The following is a 9,219-nucleotide window of genomic DNA, read 5'->3' as shown; positions in this document are numbered from 1 at the left end:
GGGCAGGATTGTTCCCATTTGGCCATATTTTGTAGAGAAGTCGGTAATATTTTAGTGTCGAACCCCCCTTTGGAGTTAGCAGCCCATTAAAACACTTTAAATCGTTTATTTTTTGTGTGGGCCCAAAGCAGAGCCGCGCTGCGGCCCGTCAGCGCGGGCAGTGTGGGCAGGGCTACAGGTGCTGCTTTCTACTAAACTCCAACACTTGTGCGCGTTTAGTTACATTTTACTTCACATTTATTTTTCCAGCGCGGGCCCCGACCCCCTCCCCTCACCCCTGAGGCGCGGGACACCTCCCCCCCCCCACCCCCCCCACCCCCTCCCCTCCCCGTGACGCATGACGCGTGACGTCGCGCGGTCACGTGAGCGGCGCCGGCGCGGGGGCTGCCGGGAGCGCTGGGGCCCGGCTGCGGGAGGAGGCGCGGCCCGGCCGCACGGGCGGAGCGCAGCGGGGCAGGGGCCAGGCAGGGCCCAGCCCGCCCGGGGCCGCCCAGCGCCGCCCGACGTCGCCGGCCCAGCCCCAGCCCGAGCTCCCCTCGCCCTCCTCGCCGCCAGCCCGGCCCCGGCCCCGCCATGGAGCGCCGGGAGCCCCGGGGAGCCGCCGACAGCACCGCCAGCACCGCCGCCGCCCGCCTGTGAGGCGCCCCCCGCCGCAGGCCTCGGGCCCTGCTCCCCCCCCCCCCACCCCTCACCCATCCCGGCCGGGCCCTGCCCTGCCCCCCGGCGGCACCACGACCCAGCCCGGGCCCGGCGGAGCGCCCCGCGGAGGTGAGACCCGGGGGGGGGCAACCGGGCACCGGGGGGAGGGCGGGGGGGGCGAGGGAGGAGCCCGGCCCCGGCCCGGACCAGGCCCCGGAGGCCCCTTCCCGGCCGCCGCCCCCCCCCCACCCTTGTGGGCCGCGGCCCTACCGGGAGGCCTTGGGCCCGGACGGTGCCGGGGATGCTGCCGGGGCCGGCGCTGCCCCCTCGGGTTTGGGCCCCGGCAGCCGGCGGCGGGCAGCGCTTTGTTCCTGCCCCCCCCACACACCCACAGGGCGCTGGGACCGGGCTGGGGCCGCTCCAAGGAGGGATTGGGGGGGGGGGGTGGGTGCGGGCACAGCCTCCGGGGGTGTTATGGGAAGCACCGGCCCCAGCACGAGCGGTGCTGAGCTGCGGGCGCTGCGTTGGGCAGGCAGGCAGAGAAGTGCTGGGTGCAGGCAGGCACCGCTGCTCGCAGCCGCTGCCTCTTCCAGAGGGGCCTCGCGCCGTGGCTGCCTTTCAGGGGGAAGCCGAGCGCCTGTGGCTGTGCCTCAGCCCCGGCCCCGCTCCCTGTGGTGCCCGCAAGCAGCTGGGGCCCTGCTCCGTGAGCACCCCCTCAGCCAAACGCGGCCCCTGACGGCTTGAAGTGCTCCCCGTGATGGCAGCCAGGCCTCCCACTCGGCTCCCCGTGAGCGGGGTAGGCACTTTACTCAGCGCCGGCAGGCTTTGAAATTAACTTCTCCTGCTCAAGTGTCTGCCTGGGGTTCTCACCTTGCTGCCGGCTCTTCCAGTGCCGGCCTTCTCACGAGAGCGTTGCTGGCTGCTTGCACTTCTTGAAAACTCCCCAATGCTCCTCTGAAGCGGGGCGCCTGGCAGCCCAGGGCGTTGTTGTGAAATAGGGTCTAGTCAAGTGATTGGAAGGAGTGGCATTTCGTATCTGCTCTAATGAGAGAAACATCATTAAACCCTCCGCACGCTGCTGCGCCTTCTGGCCCAGCAGGGCTTGGTACGAACAGCACCAGTCCTGGAGGGGCCGTGCAGGGCGTTAGATGTGAGTTGTACAGTGGCTCGTGGTGAAAATCGGGGAGTTCTTGCTCATTGATACCAGGAGAGAAAATTTTGCCATTGGGCATCGTTAGTACCTCGGCTTTCTTACCGTATCGGGGTCATTTCTGTGCTGTGCAGTGCTTGTGTGGCTTTCTGTGAGGGTGACTTCTCCAGTGCTGAGCAGTGCTCTCAGTTGTCAAAGAACATGGTGGATTTCAGCTCTTGTTTCAAGAGTGGGTTCAGGTCCCTAATATTTTCTTTAAACGTCTTCCCAGTTCTCATTTCTGGCATTTCTCCTCCCTCTCAAACGTTGTGAGAGGGAGACTGAACGCCCCGGGTGGGTTTTTTTCCCAGTTTTGTGCAGGAAGCCACGCAGCAACCCCCCAGAGAAGAGGTGTGTTTTGCATTCTTCTAGCTATAATGATCGCAACTTGATAAAACTTCAGTGAAACGTTCCTTGGGTTTCCAGGTTGCCATTTTTGTGAGCTGGAATGTGTTTGTGCGTGGTTATTTCCCAACTATTTAATGAAGGGATGCCACATTTTTTTTTTTTTTTTTTTTTTTATCTGCAAACGCGGCTCAGTTTGCATTGTTCGGCCTTTGTAAATAAATACTTGCAGCAGAAATCTGTCCTGACCTCGCAGGCAGCAGATAGTAAGTTGGCAGGCGTGCCTTAGTTCCTCCTTTCTCCCCTGGCTCCCAGCTGCTGGCAGGGATGTTGGGCTGCACTTTGTTTTCCACGCTGGCCTCCCCGGCTGCGGGACGGGGCTGCAGGCACACGGGGACTCGGCCCCCTCCTCCCCCTCGCTTTGTGTGTCACGAGAGTTGCCAGAACTGCTCACAGCTGCGTCAGGTGCCTCTGCTCTTGTGCTTCCTGCTCCTCCTCTTGTTTGGAGAGGTTTTTTGAATCGTTGCTCCTGTTAATCTTTGCTCCAGATGATGGGAGGCGGCGGTGTTGAGGGCAGGCACAGCAGCGGGTGATCCCTGGGGCTGGCTGCTGAGAGCTGAGGCACGAAGTGAGCAGCTTCCACGGGCAGCTTTTGGGAGCCGTGGGCAGAGAACTGGAAGCTGAAGGAGGCCGCCTTTGTCGGCAGAGCCGTGTTGTAGAGCGGGGAGAAAGTTGGCGGGGCAGAGCCCTGCGTGGGGCCTCCCTGTCTGAGGAGGTAGGCACGGAGTCGGGATTTCAGTGGCTGTGAGGTTCCTTCTCTGCTGCAGTAATTGTTGCCAGCCACATAATTTCAGAGCGTTACTCACCTGTGGTTTGTTCTACAGGCACTCTTTTTTGCTCGTGTTGCTGTAGTGTCACAGTTCCCTTCAGCAGGAGTGGAGAAATGAACCCGAGGCCGTCTGTCCCCCCGTGTCGTTCGTTTTCAGTGTCTCTCGTGGAGTTTGTGCCACGGAGGAGCTGATGCTGGTGTCGTCCTCGCTACAGCAGGGAAGCTCCACGCTGTGGGGAGGTGGAGAGGCCGCAGCGTGAGAGGGAGCGTTTGGAAGTGGGTCAGGAAGCTTTAAGAAACCACATTTCAGTAGAGCACTGCTAGGGGTAGGCAAAATACCGCTAGCTCTGTTCAAATGAGAAAGTAATGAGTGGGTAGGTGGGATTGCTAAAGGAAAGAGGAAAGGACTTCTCTCGCAGTGACTCTCCTCTTGCGGGACGGATCCTTTCTGCAGCTGCTGCAGATTGACGAGATGACTTTAGCCTTGTGAGATGTTAGGGCTTCTGCCGCTCAGGAAATACGGCTGCAGGGGCTCATGCTCCTTCCTGCCATAAAGCTTTTCTCTTGAGCTTAGTCAGCCTGCGATGTTAGAGGAGTCCTGTGCTTATGCTTTGTAGTTTCCTCCTGTGGTAACCTGGATTTGTGCTCTCTCTAGCTCTGTAACGTATACCTGCATGGAGCCGTTGCCATTTCCCACGCCTGGCAGTTGTGCTGCTGCTCTCCGAGATGGGAATGTGAGGCTGTGCCCGTGGAGGTGCCTCGCAGAGCACTTAGCCGCGGCGCGGGGCTTCCTTCCCTGGTTTTGTGCCAGCCTCGTACGTGCAGCCCGGAATCCCAGCCTCCCCTCTGGCTGTAATGCCGCTCGCCTCGCGCTCGTGCCTCGCTTGCTGTCTGCCATCTCCCCAGGCTCTCAGATCTCTGCTGCTTTCCAAGTTTCTTTCTCCAGCTTTGTGTTCCAGATCTCCCTTTTCCCTAACACAGCGAGCTCTGTTTTCTTCCCAAGCGCCGTGTGGTTCTTCAAGTTGTCGTGGCTCTTGCTCTCACTTGAGTCGTTAATTGTTCTTGCTGATGAACGTAAAACCCGGTTTATGAACTGGCAGCAGCACCAGGTACCAACAGGAGAAAAAAACCACCTCATTGTGCCGGGTGCTGCACAGACACTGAATAAGGGAAGTTCTTGCCCTGAAGTCCTGAACTCATTTTCTTCTGTTGACAGCTCATTAGGAACAGTTTGCCCGCACGGCTCTGCTGAGGCACCGTCCCCAGCCCCAGCAGCACCTCCCGGGCAGCTCCTGAGCCCCGTTTGTTGCCAGCTGTTCGCTGAAGTTCAGTTTTCTTTTATAGTTACTGATAATAGACAGTTACGGATAACTTGAATGCGGTGCTTGTCCATGATTTATGATTAAAAGTTTAGTTAAGAGTCAGTTTTACGAACATCACGGGCCTGTGCTGATCACGTTGCTCAGGACAGTTTCCTTCCCCACCCCTCCCTGCTGGCAGCTCTCTGCAACCTAAGAGCAATCTCTTGCTATTTCCACTACCATGATGGGGGCAGAAAGGCCAGACTTAGACAACCAGCTGGAACAGTGCTGCTCTTAAACGTTAGTGCTGTGTTTCTTTTCCCATAAAGGGCTGATGTTTCCCCCACTGTCTGCAGTTCCCAAAAGTGGCTTTCAAATGGGTGTCCTTTAGGCTGGGCTTGAAACTTCCCTCTGCTGTTGGGTTTGGCCTTTCAGCGGAGGGCCGGGAGGCAGCTCCGAGCTGTGGGTGCCCCCCTGAAGCTCTCGGGGCTGGGCAATGTCAGAGGCCGTGCGTTACACCGAAGCAGATCACAGGCTTTGTGCTTTCAAAGCTTTTACTCTATATGGCGCTGAAAGGAGCAGGCACCCAGGTCCTGGTGCACTGCAGCCGTGTGGGCTCCTGGCAGCAGCCGTAAACGCTCGGTATCTCACTGCAATTTGTACATCGTCGGGCATTGTTTGGTGTGTGAGTGGTGGTGGCCACCACCAGCCTTGTGATGGGTGAGCCCTTCTGGCACCCTGTCACAGCAAGCCCTGCGCACTCCTTTCCTTGGCAGCCTGCTCCCACAGCAGCCCCTGCCCTCCCTCCTCACCCAAGCAGCCACTGCTGGTCCCCTGCTCCTGCTGCCCTGCCTTCCCTGGGACCCCCCTGGGGGATTTCCCATCTTCAGGACCCTTGGGAAGCAGCAGGGACGTGCTGTGGGGCGTCCCGTGGTGCTGTGCTGCTCCTCTTCCTCTCAGCCACATCTCCCAGCGCTCGCTTTGCTCCTCAGATGAGGCTGTCCAGGGCATGGCAGTGTGTTTAATTTTCAGAAGCAAGCGCTGGGAACGCGGTGTTTCTACCCAGCGACCAGGTAAAAAGCACCCTTCGGACAGGAGGAATTGTTGAAACTTGCTCAGATTCTAAAGTTCTGTGGTCTGTAAAATTCTGCTCAGGTTCTAGAGCTCAGATTCTAAACTTCCACCCCGGTAAGAGTCAAATTGCTGCCTGTCAGATGCTTCCCGTGCTGGCTTTGGCTCTCAAACCTGCCCGCTTCGGTGCTGAGCGCTGACTCTGCTCCTGCCGTCCCAGCGAGGTGCAGCAGGTGCACACCAATCTTCGACATTTTAACCCAAATCTGCTCCAGAACACTGAAGCTGCTTCCCCGCTCGCCACCCATCCTGAGCTTCCCGTAAAGCTCAACAGCTGATAAAACCCAGGGAGCACCTGGGTACGGTCACACACACCTCTGGGTTTGTTTCTATCTTTAATTTAATTTACAGGGACGTTAAAGAGCTTTCAGTGCTGGAAGTGCTTAAATGGCTCTGATCAGGCTTTGATGTGCATAAATCATTAAAGCAAGTGGGATGAGGAGATAAGAGCCTGCTTCACTCGGGATAGTTTGGCTAGGAGCAGCTAACAGTACTTTGCTACGGGGGAGGGCAGAATCCAACCCAAAAAGCCACCTCAGAGCGGTTTCTGTGTAACGCTGAGTGTGTTCGTGGGCAGAGGAGTGTAAACCATCGTTTTCTGAAAAAAAACAAACCCAACTGATTATCTCATTTACCAGGCCTCCGCTTCTATTAGCGTAATCACTTTCTTATTTAACGATAATTTAAAAATTGCGTGGTCAAAGTCCAGCTGTGAGAAATGGTGCCCGTGTTGGTTACCACGGGGCTCCCAGGGTGTCACACACGGAGCGGGGCCGGGGGCCCTGCAGGAGGAGCGCCTGGCAGTGCCCGGCAGCCAGCGGGACGTGTTTCGGCGTAAATAAAAATAGCAGCTCGATGGAAGCTGCCCTGCTTGAGAAAGCTTTGATTTTACAAAGGCAGCTTTATTCTCCTGACCTCGGGGCCTCCGAGCATGAAGATCGGACAGGATGAGATACGGCGGGTAAGGTTTTTGCTGTCTTACATCTTTTTTTTTGGTGCGCTGGGTGGTCCCGCGTGGGGAAAGGCTTCTGACGGTTCTGTTTGCGTGGAGCCAGTTCTTGGTGTACGTGTGGGTGGGGGGAGGCCCGGCAGTGGTACCTTTTTTTCTCTTGGTTGCTTTTTTGGAGATTTACAGCGGGACCTTCGTGTGGAGCTGTGGCTGCTGTGCCAGGGGCTGGCCCCGCCGTGCTGAGCGGGGAGGTGTTGGCCTCGCACCGAAACCTTCCTCTGGCCCGGGGAAAGCTGTGAGCCTGCAGAAGGCTGCAGTGAAAAGGTTTTCCTGGAGCAACGATTACTTCTGCTGAAAGATCTGCACCAATTATATTTAATGAGGGGGAAAGAGAAGCGAGGAGTTTGTGCTGGGACACATCCTGAGCCAGTGAGTAGCAGAAACCTTGTACCAGGAGGGGCTTGAGCAAGCAGGCTTCGGCTTCAATTTGTTCGTTGCTTGTAAGCTCCTAAAAGAGGACTTTCTGGCTTCGTTTTTCTCTGATTTCCTCTGATCGGTTTTGTGGTTTAAGAAGTCAGTTGCATCTCTTATGGCCACACAGGGCACGACCCACACCAAGTGGGCATTGCAGGGTGCTCTCACGGCGCCCTCGGCACCCCCGGCTGGCTCCAGGCACTTGCATGGCCTTGGTTATGTGGAGGGATGTTAGAGTGCTTTCACTGACTGAAAAGCTAAAGGTGGGTGAAATGAGAACGTTTTAATTTCGGTTTCTTGTCAAGAGAACTACAAAACTTGAGCCTTGCGGCTGGCGTAAGGGGGTGAGCTCGCACCAAGCGTGGACACAGCGCGTGGCGCATTTAACGTGTTACACAACGAATAGTTCAGGAACTATGGTGTGTAAGTAAATAACTCACACGTTAAAAATTGCTCTTAGCTTGCACTGTGCTGCTTTGGAGTGGGAAATGGAATTGGGTTAATTCCCAGGCACAGTGACGGGTCTGCCTTCTGGGCCAGGCGCCCGCGCAGGACGGAGCTGCTCAGGGGAGCTGCTTTGTCCGCCGCATCCTTGGGCGCTTCTGAAAGAGGCAGCGGCCGTCCTGCCGTGTTCCTGCAGCACCTGGAAGCTCGTCTGTCTGTCTGTCTGCCTGTCCGTCTGTCTGTCTGTCAGCTGGAGCATCATCGTGTGGAAGCTCCGTAACGAGTGAACGCAGCTGAAGGCCCCGCACGGGCTGTTGCAGTGAGGGTTTGGAAATTCAACTGAATTTTGGCGTGAGTGTTGCAAGGCTGCTTGTGTCTTCCCTTTATTTTGTACTAGAAAAAGTTTAACTTCTTTTTCTGGCGGCAAGATCCATCCGGTCTCCCTGCTGTGAAATCACGCGTGCTGTTCTGCTCGCCTGGGGTGCCCTTTGCCAGCTCCTTTATCCACAGCTGAACGCGCCGCGAGCGGCCGCTCACAAGCAGCTGGCACACGCCTGGCCTGTGCCACCTGCAAAGCGAAGTTCTGAGGCCGGGTAGGACAAAATCATCCAGGTATCTTCTGCCACCCGTCTCTGCACGACACAAAGTGTCTCTGTCCCATTGAATTTGGTGGTTTTCTCAATGACGTGCTCACAGGGGTTGTGAAATACCCGGGGCGTTTAGCGGGCTGGACACACGGTTAGAACTTTCCGTCCGTGTTGACGGTAGCTCTGGTCCCTTCCTGTTGGCTTCAGTTTTTTTGTTCTTTGGCTGTAAATCTCGGCTGTTCTCCGGTGGGTTTTACCAAAGTTCAGCCAGCAACCTCTCTCATCATCTTGGGAAGCACGAGGCAGCCCAGGAGCTCCCTAACGGCTGGCGGCGGCCGTTGGCGCCCAGCTGGGCTGTCCCGGTGCGTGCCGACACCTCAGCTCAGGTGACTGCTGGTGCTTCTCCATGCCCTGTTCGGTTGTGCTCTCAGGAATTCACCTGGTTGTGCCCTGTGGCCCCGCACCACGCCCCGAGGGGCTCTGCCTGCATTTCTGCAACGTGTTGGGTCTGACGTGGGGAAGTTGCGTGGCACCGGGGGTGAGAAACGCGGGCAGTCATGCTCTTTGCTCTTTATTTTTATTAAAGAAGTTGCTTATTCCCACTCTCTCATGCTGTTATAGCTGCTCTAGAGGCTGGGGAGTGTTTAGGCTCATCCACGTTCCCAAATAACCCTGTCCCCCAGGCTGTGTTTTGACCCCACACAGCTCAGGGGCCGGCAGGGCCGTGCTGCAGCCCCAGTGCCTCCTGCCTGCCCCTGGTGCCGTGCTCGAAGCAGCGAGGGCAGGAGCAGGGGTGTTGGTGGGTGTACGGCCGTGTGCCCAGCTGCTGGGGCAGTTACAGAGCCCCCCCTGGTTTATTCAGTGCCTGAATTTACGGTCTGAGAACCCGATGTGTGTCAGCCTGGTGTGCAGCAAGGGGCTTGGGCCTTGGCTGCGATGAGAGGCTGGAGATAAATGCGTAGTGAGGAAGCAGCCAGGTGAGCTTTCAGCAGGGCTGGAGGAAGCGGCTGTTAAACCTGGGCACCGTGTGATAAACTTCTGCTTTCCTGCTTGGTCTGCAGCTGAGGACGGGAACCTTCAGGCAAACGTGAGTTTTCCCTTTTGTCCTTCAGGTGGGGCTTCGTGAGAACACTGGGTATTGTTTCAGGGCCTGGACGGGGTGTTTTTATCACGGGATTTCTGCAAAGCCAGTCCCTTCTGAGGCATAATGCTGCAGAGTTCGTAACGCTCCCGTGTAATGAGGCCTTGAAGACAGTAAATTAACGTGAGGAAGTCAGAACTATAACAGGCAGATTAACGCTGGCTGTCTGAAGAACTATTGCTTAATAAAA

General features: G+C 57.2%; 1 protein-coding gene across 2 annotated transcripts in view; it reads left to right on the top strand.

Moving 5' to 3' along the window:
- Positions 1-431: 431 nt before the first annotated feature.
- The window catches only part of AFF4 (ALF transcription elongation factor 4), a 45,514-nt gene continuing 36,726 nt past the window's right edge, over positions 432-9,219 (top strand). For both annotated transcript variants that reach the window (XM_082771300.1, XM_082771299.1), the window contains exon 1: positions 432-768. The gene's annotated coding sequence lies outside the window, so the exon portion shown is untranslated. The remainder of the gene's footprint in view (positions 769-9,219) is intronic.

Source organism: Aythya marila, assembly GCF_965140915.1.
Source record: "Aythya marila genome assembly, chromosome: 14".
NCBI classification, from domain to species: Eukaryota; Metazoa; Chordata; class Aves; order Anseriformes; family Anatidae; genus Aythya; species Aythya marila.
Note: the sequence above shows the minus strand (reverse complement) of the source record. Positions and strands in the feature narration are given on the sequence as shown.